We start from the raw sequence: 13,180 nt of genomic DNA, 5'->3' as shown, positions 1-13,180 counted from the left end.
GATTCAAACCCAAGAAGACTCTAGAGTGCGTGTGCTTCAACACTAGGCTATCCTGCCTCCCCATCACTGGATGACTCCAGTTCATCAAAAACCTCTTTAAAAAGTGAGGCTCAAAATGGAAAAAGGCTTAACATGTTCTTACCAGTGCAGCACAGAGCTGAACCATGACCTCCTGATCTGGACACTATGCTTTTACTATTTCAGAGTAAGTTCTTAAACTGAGGAGGCATCGTGAGAGTGCAGTTCAAGAAAGAATAATGCTCCGACTCATACCCAATGGATGTGTGTGCTTTTTTAGAAGCCACAAAATACTACTACGTGCTATGGAATACACACTCAGCTAAAATATTCAGGGCCTTATTTCACATGAACTACTAGTGTACCCTATTTTTCTCATCTTATACTTGTAGCACATGTTTTTTGAACCCAATAATTGGAACTGTCATTCATTCCTTTTAAATCCATCATATTGAGTCTTTACTCCAAGTTTCCTTGATTGAGACAACTTTTACATTATACTCATACAATCACAGAATTTCAGCAGTGATCTCAGAAACCAAATGGTCTGAACCCCTATAGCACTGAAAAGGACACCAAAGCTAACTGATCTACCCAAAGTTGGTTATCTGTGAATCTAGCAATTTCCCCAGTTTTACAAATATATCCCTATCTTCACCTAGACCTTGCAATGAAATAGTACTTAACTGAAAGTGTATGACTAAGTCTTGCCCCAAGACTAGCACCTATTCAATCAGCTCTAACATCCTAAATGGACCAGCATCCTATCCATACCTCTCCTCTCCCTAAGGACAGTCTGGAAATTCCTTGCTGAATTTAGCATATGACTAAAAGAATAATCTTTCCTAAGCATAATTTTCATGTCATTCTTCTGCTCAGAAACTAGCAACAGTATTAATACCAAGCCTTTCAAATCCAAGTTCTTTACAATCTCTGATCTGCTTGTCTGTCCCATTCCAATCATCTAACCATCTTACTCTTTAGTAATCCATAACTCGAACACTCCATATTATTTCCACAATCTTGTTTACTGTCCCCTATATTAAAATCTTTTTAATTTCCAGTGAGAAACATCATGCTTCCCTTCTGGTATATCTCCAACTTAGGTTCCTTTCTTCCACCCTTTTTTCAAAAATCTGCTGTAAACCTGTCCTATAGTAAGCCTTCTACAAATCATCCCACCTGTCTCTGATCCTTCCAACAGCAGATGTAGTGCCATGTCATGCACTACATTGTCTCCACTGGTACGGTTCTTCTTTATTTAAGCCACTGTTATGTCTTTGCTGTACCTTTCTCAAACTCCCATCTAGATAGTTTTTGTGGGGAAGAGCCTGTCTTGAACCCTTGGTGTAGGTTCCCTGAATACCTGAGTACCTAAACCCCACTAAGCAGCTGGTTCCAAAGCAGGCTAAATTTCATGTGATGGATAAAGTCAGTCTCTCAATCCAAATGTTCCACAAAATCCATCTCTACTCTGTGATCTGTCTGGTAGAATAACAGGCCAAATCAACCTAATAGTCATCCTGAGGTATAGAATTATCCTTCACACCCCAGGAAGCTAAGCAGCATTATGGACATGGGAAGAAAGGGGAGTAATAGGTAAGACAGTCAGAAATAACAGACCCTTGTTTCCTAAGGCAGGAGATCTTTCAACTTGCAAATCCCTGTTCAACTGTGGTATAAGGAGAAAATATACTCTGTTAGTCTTGGTGGAAAGTAAGGTTCTCTGCTTCAAAACAAGGGCTTAAATAGCTGTCTTCTTGAGATGGCTAAAGTTGAATTTGGTTAGAGAGTGAAAACATGGCTAAACACCCAACATCCCTTACATATCTATAATTCCATTAAGCTACCCAGCACACATTTTGGAAAATAGTCTACCACTTGAACTAAAGGTGTATATTCTAAAAAATAACCACAAAAATCTAACAGATGCCTTTCATCCGCAAAACTATATGAATGTTTCCCTCCTGTAGGGAGTTTATTAATTATTTTCATAACTGTCTCTTCAATGTCTCTCAGTGACTTCTACTTACTCTCTCTTCTCTAGCATTGGAACTCTGAAAGAACATACTTCGCAGATGAGGTTGTGAATACAGAGAAAGGTTTGGGGAGCATTTTTCCATTTTAAACTCCGTAAACTAATCTGAATACTTACCAGGTCCATAAAGATATATTTATGACTTTTTCTTTAAAAGTCTCAGCTGGGCACAGTGGCTCACACCTGTAATCCCAGCACTGTGGGAGGCCAAGGCGAGCAGATTGCTAGAGCAGAAGTTCGAGACCTGCCTAGGCAACACGGGCAACATGGTGAGAACCCCATCTCAAAAAAAAAAAAGTGTCATTTCTGACATTGAGAGGTCCACATTTTCATTGTTACTGTTCAAACATACGCATGGGGTTGGATGTAGAAAAGCAAAGGAAGGAAGAAAACAGAGAAAAACAAGGGATTCCTCCTAATGGAACTAGAAAACATTCCATTTGAAGGATACCCCTACAGTTTCCTCTCACTTAAGCAGATGAAAACCAGACCCCAACCCTCACATCTCACTAGCAGCCTGGATTAGTTTACATGTAGCCACTTTACAGATTTCAACGAAGCTGGGATCTGAATAGCAATTCCAATCTATCTGGCAATGGCTGCAGTTCAGGATCAGTCTCCCTAGTAATACAGGACAGAAAAATTTGTTCTTTCACGTTTCCTAAGTGAATAGCCACTCGTCTACAGAAAAGCTTAAAACAGTGTAGCAGCTTGTGTCAGCTCCGAGATGACTGAAGTCTGAGCAGGAAATAAGCCCCTTTTCCAAACAAAAGCCAGTGTTCTCTCCCCTTGTTTTCTCCACCGAATGTTCTGTATCAGCAGGGTGAGGCCAAATTGCATCCAGGGCTTTCCTGCAGCTCTGTCTTTACTTTTTTTTTTTTTTAAAACGAGGATTTGGCCATTCAAAAAAAAAAAACAACAACAACAAAGCAAAATCCCACCACATACAAGAAGAAAAAGAGAGGCATGCTTTACAAAACAGCTATTTCAAAATCATGATTTTTAAAAAAACTATACAGAATGTGGAACGAAGGGGGAAAAAAAGTCTCATGTGGGTTGCGTCGGCACCGCAGCTGCTCCTCATTAAAGCTCCTCTTTACTCCCTCTGGGCTAGTTTCCAGCAGAAAATTCTTTAAACAGAACTCTGCTTTCAACCCACTTTCTTCTTGCGCTGGGCCTCTTGGCCCCCCAATCCGCAGTGGCAGCCTGCCCTAGCTGAGCTCTAGAGGGGGGAGCTGTCGTTAAGGTAAATGAGGTAAGGGCAGGGGAAAAAACTAGCAAAACCCAGAAACCAAATTAAGCATCGGTCAGTAACAAAGGTCTGCAGTTTGAAAGGCTCCAAATCAGTCTGTTCTTTCCTGTGACCATAATGCCAGCTTAGTTTCCTGCCCCCCTACTCTGTCCCCCCTGTTAAAGTAGATAAAAATAATTGCTAACAGCCAAGGCTAGCTGGAAACAGTGAAAGTTCCTATGTAACATTAAATTCCCAAGGCTCCGACTACAAACTTGTAGGTACCCCAGAGCCTATAGAATCAAGTCTAAACTTCTAGGCTGGCATTCAGGAGGCCTAACCCACCTATTGGTCTAGACTCACTGGTCTCCCTCCTTTCAGTACCTCCTGGCTGAGGTCTGATGGGCTTGTCAACTTTTTAATTCTGTCACTCTGTGTAAAGGTAACTAACAAGGTTATGCTAATTACCAACTTTGTTTTAAAAACATGCATGAGGACCTCTAGTTAACTTCCTGGTAAAGAGGGGAAAAAAAGAGAAGAAGCTCTGTCATACTACTTCTTGCCATTCCCACTCTACTCTCAACCCCCCCTTCTCTCAAAAAAAAAAAGAAAGAAAAAAAAAGGAAATACTATAGCTTACTCAGCAAGAAGGAAAAACAAAAAGAACTTTTAAAAAAAGTATTTGTGTATAGATTGGTGTCCAGAACTGGGACGCTTGTGGTAAAACACACTTTCTAGTGTAGTTTTTCTAGGGCCTTACTAGTTGTATGTGAAGGAAACAAAGACAAGTATACAATCTCTCACTCTCACACACGTACACACACACATACACACTTTTATCACAACTAATACACAAAGACTACCAAATACTGCAGGGCAGCTCATTTTTCTACTATGTAAATTCAGCTTCCTGGACAGACCATTTCTGCTTTTCTTGTAGAAGTATTTCAGAAAATGTTAATCTTGGTTCCCACATTAGGTTGCATGCTTCCAAATTAAAAGTTTCCCACAGGAAAAGAACTTCACGAGGAATTGTGAGGCTGGGAATTATCTCTGAAACCCCACCTCACTTAGTTTACATGGGTTAGGTTTTTCACCCCCTCATCTGAATAAAGCATTAAATACACACTGATTTTAATAAACCTAAACCAAAAAGAAGCTGAAGTGGTACGGACTTTAAAGCTGTTGATTCACAGCATCATTCATCTTAACCACTGCAATGAGAAACCATGCTTTATTTATACAAGAACTTTACAAACATCCTTATCTTCCAGTTTACAGTCTGGGCTCATTTATCAGAACTCAAAGGCTGAGCTGAGCACCTAGTCTCTTCAATCATCACTTGAAAGATTGGGAAGGGGCACACAGTGTTAAAAGACTTGTGTTGTTGCTATAACAGAAGGTGGTCTTTCCTCTGTGTTCCAGAACACAATCAGGATCTTACCATACTTCACTGCACTGGACCCTGAGAAAATATCTAGTTGTGATTAAAACATGGCAAACACATTCTAGACATATGAGTTTACAAAAAACACCCTTCGATGTAATGGACAAAACTGAATGAGTTAGCTCAGTTGTTCCCAAGGTATGGGCTGTGGAGTTATTGCAAGGGATTGCAATCCTTATAAATCACTTTCTAAACTACTAAACAGTATCTTGTCCATATTTAAATATATGTATATGCTTTTATGACTAGTAAAATAAAGATATATTAAATGATTCTTGAATTCTTAGATTTTGACAGTATACATTGTATTCAAACAACACACTGAGAAATTGTTTCATCTCAAGCTCTCTCCTTTATGCACTATACTCTTGCTAAACGCCTTTCAGCTCCTAGAAAATGCTATGGTACACTACTTCTCACTTCCAGACCTCTGTACACGCTGTTCAGTCAGCCCAAAATGCTTTTCCCCACTTTCTCATGGCTAAGCCCTAAAATTTCATTAAGTCTCAACTTAAATGTTATTTCCTGTGAAAAACAGCCTTGACACCCCCTCTGTTCTTATAACCCTGAGCCTGTGTTACTCATTAGCCCTTATTATGATTATCTGTCAACAGACTAAAATTATTAATTCTCATACTCCCAGTGCCTAACACAATGACTGGCATATAGAAGGCATTCAACTATTCAGTGCAAAAGCAAAAGGTCAAAATGAAGGGCTCTGTGGAATCTTTACCCCTTAAAAAGACCCTATAAATACACTTGAAGTTTGGGAACAACTGGGTTGAGCTATTTACCTAAAGGATTTTCAAAACTAATTAAGATTCCTGATATATAGACTACTTCTTAACCCCCACTCACCCCTATATCAGTCAAATTGGGCCAACTCCATGCAAAGTAGATTATTTTTTAATCACCTTCCCTCCCACCTACCAAATATGAAGTTAACCAACACACACAGAGAGGCATGTGTGCATGTGCAGACATACACACACACAGTCCTCATTCCCTCTTGCACTTTTATTAGTCTTTCATCGGTTGTTGATAAAAGACTGACTACATAAACCACCAGGGACCTGGAGCCCTGACTAAAAAAAAAAAAAAATCCTACAAAGTGGCCTCAATAGCATGAACTGCTAGATCCTGTAGTGACTGCCATTGAAAATTAAAGAAGATCTCTAGAAAGAAAAGTGTTGGAGCCTTCTTTCCATTCCCCAATGTTGGTGGGTGACCACCTTCAAAGTTCTGAAGTCCAAAAAATATCTAAAAGCAGAGTAATTTAAAAAGCTTACTGTTTAGTCTAAAAGGATTTTCCTAGATGAAAAACAATTGTACCTATTTGGATACCAAAAATGAAAAAGAAATAGTGCGGAATCTTTAGATTGCCTAATGGGATGTGGAGAAACAGCTCTTAGTCCCAGTCTACATTCTAATGAGTTATGTAATAAAGGCTAATTCGCTTAGCTGTATTACACCTCAGCCTCCTCACTTATAAAACAAAATGAGTGACAAAGGTGCTTTCCAAAGTCCCTTTGACCTCCTAAGTGTGATGACTCTATAATCTTGGCCTTTGAAGTCCCTTGGCAATACCACCCAAGGATGTAATGATGCTTGCTGATGTTAATGTTTGGGTGTTTGTGGTTGTATATGTCTTGACCACTGTCCCACTCCAAGCAGGGGATCCTAGGGTAAGAACTGTACTGTGTCTCTTTTTTAATATCCCATCACCCTCTAGGTGCACAGATAATTCAATACACACTTATGTAAATGAATTGTTCCACAACTCACACTTTCAGCTAGCCCCTCACAGATGCATAAGAAAGCAAAGAACAACCAAAGAGAAGGAACAATATATTTAAACAAGATAAGGGGAATGAAAAAGAATCTTGTGTTTAAAAGGGATAGAAAGGTCTAACCATCTTCTATCCCAAACAACTGGCCAACATGAGAGCCTGTTTTCTTGAGCATAGAATGGTGGTAGGTATTTCAGCCTCTATGGAATCTGACCTGCTGATTAGTTATACAAGGCTAAAACTGACTGAAGTGTGTATGTAAGACAACGGTCTGGGAAGAGAAGCACTAAATTTAAGCTCACAGGGAATCAACCACTTAAAAAGGTAAATTCAGATAGAACTTTATCGAGATTTCATTTTTATGCATCCTCTCTACAAGCATAAACGCTTATCTTACTCACTTCCCATCTCATGATGCTATCATCAATTCTTATAAAATTTAGAAAAGAATAGGTGATGTCTCCTAATTAGAGAGTTTGCTTCTGTCACAAACTGTGACAGTCAGTGTCAGCCTTTGCCTGGAAGAAAATGAGTCACTTTTTCATTAGTAATCAAGTTATGTCTATTTTTTAAGAGTGACCCAGAAATTCAAGGCCATGAGTTTCAGCAATACGAGACAGAGAATCAGACACCACAAACATTGTATACAAATAGAATTAAGACAGAAAAATTAAAGTCAAGGAGGTACAGAGTTACTTTTCAGGATGACTGAGGTTTCAGAAAGGGCAAGTTGCCCCGTAAAATATCCTCAAGATGTGTCTGGCTTACATAACGAGAACCAGTATTTCAAAATCTTAAAGTGACAGGCAGTTAAACGACTAAGGCACTACCATCGTCTAGGCAAGAGAATCTTAACCACCATCAAATGTTTTCCACACAGAATAGGCAGACCTAGTTTATTCTGGAAAATTGAGGGTTTGGATATGTACTATATAATCAGAGGAAACAAGCAGTAAAGGACCTGAGCTAATTTGGGGTAACCAAAGACTTGGCTAACAGATGCTTCCTTACTCTGGATCCCTCATATGAATCAGATCTGGCCAGTGATATGCTGGACAGAAGATATCTGAGGTTGAGATACCTGATTTCTCAACTAAGGGAATGAACTATGCAGTACATGAAAACCAACCCTCTTCTTAGTGCCTCTGTTTTCCTATCACTTCCCCTATCAAAATCCATTCTTGCTCTTGCCTTAGAGACTCTTAGATTCTGATTTTCCTCACAAAACATGGCCACAAGCCTACCGCCTCTCTGTCTGGTAGAAGTACAAGAATCAAGAGTCAAGGCCAAAAAGGTCTGAGGGAAGGAGCATAATTGCTCCCAGCTGCCCTCTCTTCCTGTCCCCAGGTCCTCTCCTTCACCCTCACTCTAGGCATTCTACCTCCAAACGTTCAAGTTAACATGTGCTAAAGGAATGATTTTCTAAATCACTTACCTGTCACTGTGAAACTAGATTAATCCACATACTGGTTTAGTAAAACCTCACACAAACCAGCATATACACAGAAGACAGCAATCAAGATGAAGAAAACGTTTGAAACTGTGTCATTAAGAAAACGTGATGAAGAAATTGGTAATGATTATTCCAGGAAATAACAGTCCCTTCTAGTCTCCTCAGCTCCCTTCCTCTCACCCTTCTCCTACCTATCCATCTTCTAAGGCACCACTAATATTCAAAGATTTAGGATCTAAGCAGTGCACCAAAAGTACTCTGATTTTACTCTTTTGTCCCACAGTACTTGTTCCTTTGTCTGAGTGTCCATAGTTATTATCTGTGCCCCTACACTGGGATATTACAAACTGTTTTATTTTACATATCTCTGTATGCTTCATCTCCCCAGCAAGACTTCAGAAGACTGCCACCATGTCTTATGCAGGAGAAACTGCATTCACTGTCAGACAGTCTCTGGGTACGTATACTTGTGAATAAAGAAGTCAGGTAACACAGGCCTCTTGGGCTTTTCTGTCTATTCACAATACCCAGTACAGTGATCAGTTATAGTAGCCTGCTCAATAAATACTAGTGTGATAAAAATTAAACTTTTGTTTGAAAAGTGAGGATTCTATAGTGCTTCAGAGTCCATCTAACTTTCAGTGTTCAGCACACAGGATTATAGACAGTGACTGCAGGAAAATGACCTGAATCTATACAGATTTAATACCCTAAATGCTACCATTCTACATAAATCCTGATCAGATTATTTTCTTATTAACACCTACCTTTCTCCTCATATTTACGTGAAGGCAAAAAACTGGATAGAATGCTCTAGTTGAATGTGTTCGCTGAATAATATCACCCATCACTTAAATAATGCCTTTCTTAGTCTTTATTTTCACTTTTCTTTCATAAAACTCTTTTCATAAAGATCAAGTAGAAGACTGTTTAGGAGAAGAGCATTTCGAGCAGAAATTAACTGCATTACTTTTTCATAGGAGAAGGCTGATGGAGTCTAAGAATTGGCAATACATTTTTGGACACAGAGGACTAAGTGCTAGTGTAGGTCACTGACAGTGAATAAATAGGATCTAGAAAATGTGCGGAAATCCAATAGAAATTTTAATTTACCTTACATTGGGTTGTAAGGTAAAACTCAACTAAAAGAAATATGACAACAAAATGCATAACACAGTCACATGTGCACACGTGTGTGCATACACACATATGACAGGAGGACGGAGAGACACTAAACTTCATTCCTAACTACTGTATGTTGAGAGGAGGCCTAATGAAAACCTCTATCACACCCACATATTTATGCTAGCTGAACACATTTTAAAGTGCTTGGAAATTTTTAGATGATTACTTTTTCTCATATTCTGATATCCCCCATTCCTTTGCTATCATTCATAAGGGCAGATGTAGACAAAATTAAAGAATTTAATTAAGCCTCTCCATATCCTGAAAGAGAAATATTTCTCATTTTGCTTAGTCACAAAAAAAGGGAGAAAAAAAGAATTCCTGTGTGAAATTAATGGTGCTAATGAGACATGCCTGAATAAGAAACTTCACATAAGATTACGATTGACCTGGAGACTGTGTTGAAAGAAACCTAGCTAAATTCACATCTATTAATGCCAGATTGCAGGCCAAAATTTGTTGATTTAATTTCTTGGCAGTTACCCAAGACAGGTAAAAGGATATATAGGCAGAGCCTAAGAACCAGATTCTCCTACTTCTTCACTGAACACTGAAATATATAAAGGTCCCAACTGTAAGAATAAAAATTAGTTGAAAATAGTATGGAAATTATGTTGCTATGTGTTAAGAAGCTACTAACTGGCCAGGCACAGTTGTTCAGGCCTGTAATTCCAGCCCTTTGGGAGGCAGAAGTGGGAGGATCACTTGAGCCCAGGAATTCAAGACCAGCCTGAGCAACATGTGAGACCGCGTCTCTATAAAAAGTTTTAAAAATGGGAGACTGAGGCAGGAGGATGGATGGCTTGAGCCTAGGAGGTGGAGGCTGCAGTGATCCATGATTGCTCTACTGCACTCAAGCCTGGGCCACAGATGGAGATGCTAGTAAACAAGACTTCCTTTACAAAAGACCCCTTAGGGAAACATCATATTTGATAAAGGATTTTAATAGGACATAAGTATTAATAAGACTCACTTAGGAATGGTACTGTTAAAGGGTCCAGATCTCAAGTCCTAATACAAGGAAAAGCCTCACAGGACATACTCATATGCATCTGTAACTCACTATGCAAATGTAAGGTGCCATATTCAACAACTTGTGACTTTTGTGCTGGCAACAACATTTATGAAAAATCACTGAATTTAACCTGTCTCAATTTCACAACTGCATAAATCTGTCTGGACTTGCTCCTGTTCCATTAGTAAAAAGAAAGGAGAAGTTTCAAATTAGTTCTCTCTACTGAAGCACACTTTAATAGACAATATCCTCTATCCCCACCTTCACTGCCCTCTTCTATTTCATCCACAGTTATTACATTCAGCTTTCATGTTAAAGGCCATTTCTCAGAAATGCAGTATTCACCAAACCTGGCCCATGTACACTCATGCAACTATATGCAGATTTAGTGTTCTAGAATGATATGAGGTACTCAGGCCTACCTAATGCTACTGTCTTTAAATTTAGAAATTACATAAAGCAGTGTTTTAATCATATTCCTGATCTGAAAAGTCCCCTTTTTGTATACTTTCAAATGTTCCACACTTCCTTTTCAGAAGGTTCCATTTGAACTACCAACTTAAAACAGGTAATTCTGTCCCATTTTATTGACTGGCAAACTGAGACTCAAGGTGACAGTACATTTTCCACGAGTATATCTCAGGTTAGCTACAGAGTGATGGGATCTTGAGTGAATTATTTAACTTCTCTTAGCTTCCATATAGTCTCTCTCTCACATGAGGACTAAAGTAAATACATGTAAACTACTTGAGAACAGACCCTAATACGCAATAATGTTAGCTAGCATTATAGACTTTAACTTGCAAAAGATCCAATTGTTAATAGGAATCAGGACTCAAACTTAAGTCTATCTTGCATAAAAAAACCTATGTCCTCGGCTGGGCGTGGTGGCTCATGCCTGTAATCCCAGCACTTTGGGAGGCCGAGGCGGGCAGATCATGAGGTCAGGAGATAGAGACCATCCTGGCTAACACAGTGAAACCCCGTCTCTACTAAAAATACAAAAAATTAGCCGGGCGTGGTGGCGGGCGCGGTGGCGGGCGCTTGTAGTCCCGGCTACTTGAGAGGCTGAGGCAGGAGAATGGCATGAACCCGGGAGGCGGAGCTTGCAGTGAGCCAAGAAAGCGCCACTGCACTCCAGCCTGGGCCACAGAGCGAGACTCTGTCTCAAAAAAAAACAACAACAAAAAACTATGTCCTCTTCATGTCACCAGTCAAGGATCTTCCAGGACCCTTACTCCACTCACCAGTGCAGGCTGAACCATACTAGGTCATAAGGCAAAAGAAAAAATCAGTAGTACTGATCTCCTTATTTAAAATTTTGATAATTTTCAACTTATTTTGCATTAATTTTGATTTTTTGAACAACTACATACAAACATTATTTTGATTAGTGAGTTTTTTGGCACTCTCTTAAATTTCACAAGACAGGCCTGTGCCTTACTTGCCTCACCATGGTCCCAGCCCTGCCATTCACTGGCGGCCCCTGTACAGAAGGCCACATTATAGTCAGTTTTTTTCATACTTGGCTTTACTCTGAACCTCTCTAAGAAGCCCAAGTTAATGAACTGGTAATTATTTTATGACTTCCCAAAGAAGTGTGAAATAATATGATAACAATATTGATTAACTGCAACTACTACCACAGACTTGAGTTATCTGTTATATGTGGTACGCATAAATAGCATGCAATAAATAACTCTTGAATTAATAAAACCTGAACATATTACATTTTAAGAAAAGATTACTCTATGGAAGGTATTTAATGAGCCAAAAAAACAGCATTCTTTGTTTTATGTTAAAAAGATAAATGAACTATGGAAAACTGGACAAGCTTCTGCTATCATTTTCCAGAAAAACTATATACACAATGTTCAGCTAAATAGGCACCGTACTTGAAGGAACTAGGCTGGCAGAACCAGTTTCAGCTGAGAAGAAAGAGAAAGTAATTTAACAGTTGATATTTTTCCCTGTCTATTTCTTTGATCTGACAACGCCCCTGTGCCTCCCTGAATGCACTCACAAGAAGGTGAAGGAAAGGGGGAAATGCTGAGTCAGCCATGACTTCTGAAAACGCCTTTTTGGGGGAGAAGCACCACAACAGAAACATTGCAAATGCATCCTCCATAAAAAGCTAAGTTCTAAGGGATTATGAGTGTCTCTACTCTCTACTTACTATACAGACATTTACCAAGAAGACAAAGAAGGCAATGGCTCTAGTTTTTCTTGGATGGATTCAGGAAATCTGGACCACCAACATGACTGCCTAATCCTGGCAAGGAAAATTGTTAGCTGTTAATGTTTAATGTTTATTACAGCTAGCAGACAAGTTTTAGACAAAATGTGACACAAAGTTATATTTTATAACACTTTATATTTATAATAATTTACCTTAAAGTGTAGTTTTTAGATCAGCACTTTAGCAAAAAGTGGACATTCTCAAATGCAAGCACCCATCTACAGGAACGTGTACAACTCACGGTGACTTTCTGCTGTTTTACAAACACTATGTTAGATATTTACCAAGTGGTATGTATGAAATTCTGAAAGGCCCCTTTATATTTCCAATTTTCATCATTAAAAATAATTGCAGAGTAACTTATATCAGACTAGCCCTCTTGCTCTGGACAAAATATCAAAGGCACTGGAGAATCACTGAAAGCAGGCACAAACTAGAAGGGATATAAGCCCCAGAAAAAGCGAAGCAAACTATATGAAACCCACATTTACAGTTTTTTTTTTTTTTTTTTTTTTATCGTGAAGGTACACCCCAGTTCATGCAGCAGAAGAGGAAGAGTGTGCAAGCAGAAAACGGAAGTCCTGCGATACTGAGGAGTCAGAGATATCTGGAGCTGTCACAGCAGCTAGAATATGAGGAGAAAAAATCCTGGAAAAGACAGAACCACAGAGTGGGTAGCTTCAAAGTATGCATACAACTCTGCTCAAATCCTTAAATAATTCCTGACTATGCATGAGCAAGATAGGATTCAGAAACCCAAGAGA

At 39.1% G+C, this 13,180-nt stretch overlaps 1 protein-coding gene across 5 annotated transcripts in view; it reads right to left on the bottom strand.

Moving 5' to 3' along the window:
- The window catches only part of LOC129135378 (notch homolog 2 N-terminal-like protein R), a 50,400-nt gene that overhangs the window by 25,938 nt on the left and 11,282 nt on the right, over window positions 1-13,180 (bottom strand). The gene's annotated exons all lie outside the window — the stretch shown is intronic.

Source organism: Pan troglodytes, chromosome 1 (assembly GCF_028858775.2).
Source record: "Pan troglodytes isolate AG18354 chromosome 1, NHGRI_mPanTro3-v2.0_pri, whole genome shotgun sequence".
Classification (NCBI taxonomy): Eukaryota; Metazoa; Chordata; class Mammalia; order Primates; family Hominidae; genus Pan; species Pan troglodytes.
The sequence above is the reverse complement of the archived record's forward strand: the minus strand, read 5'-3'. Positions and strand labels throughout refer to the sequence as shown.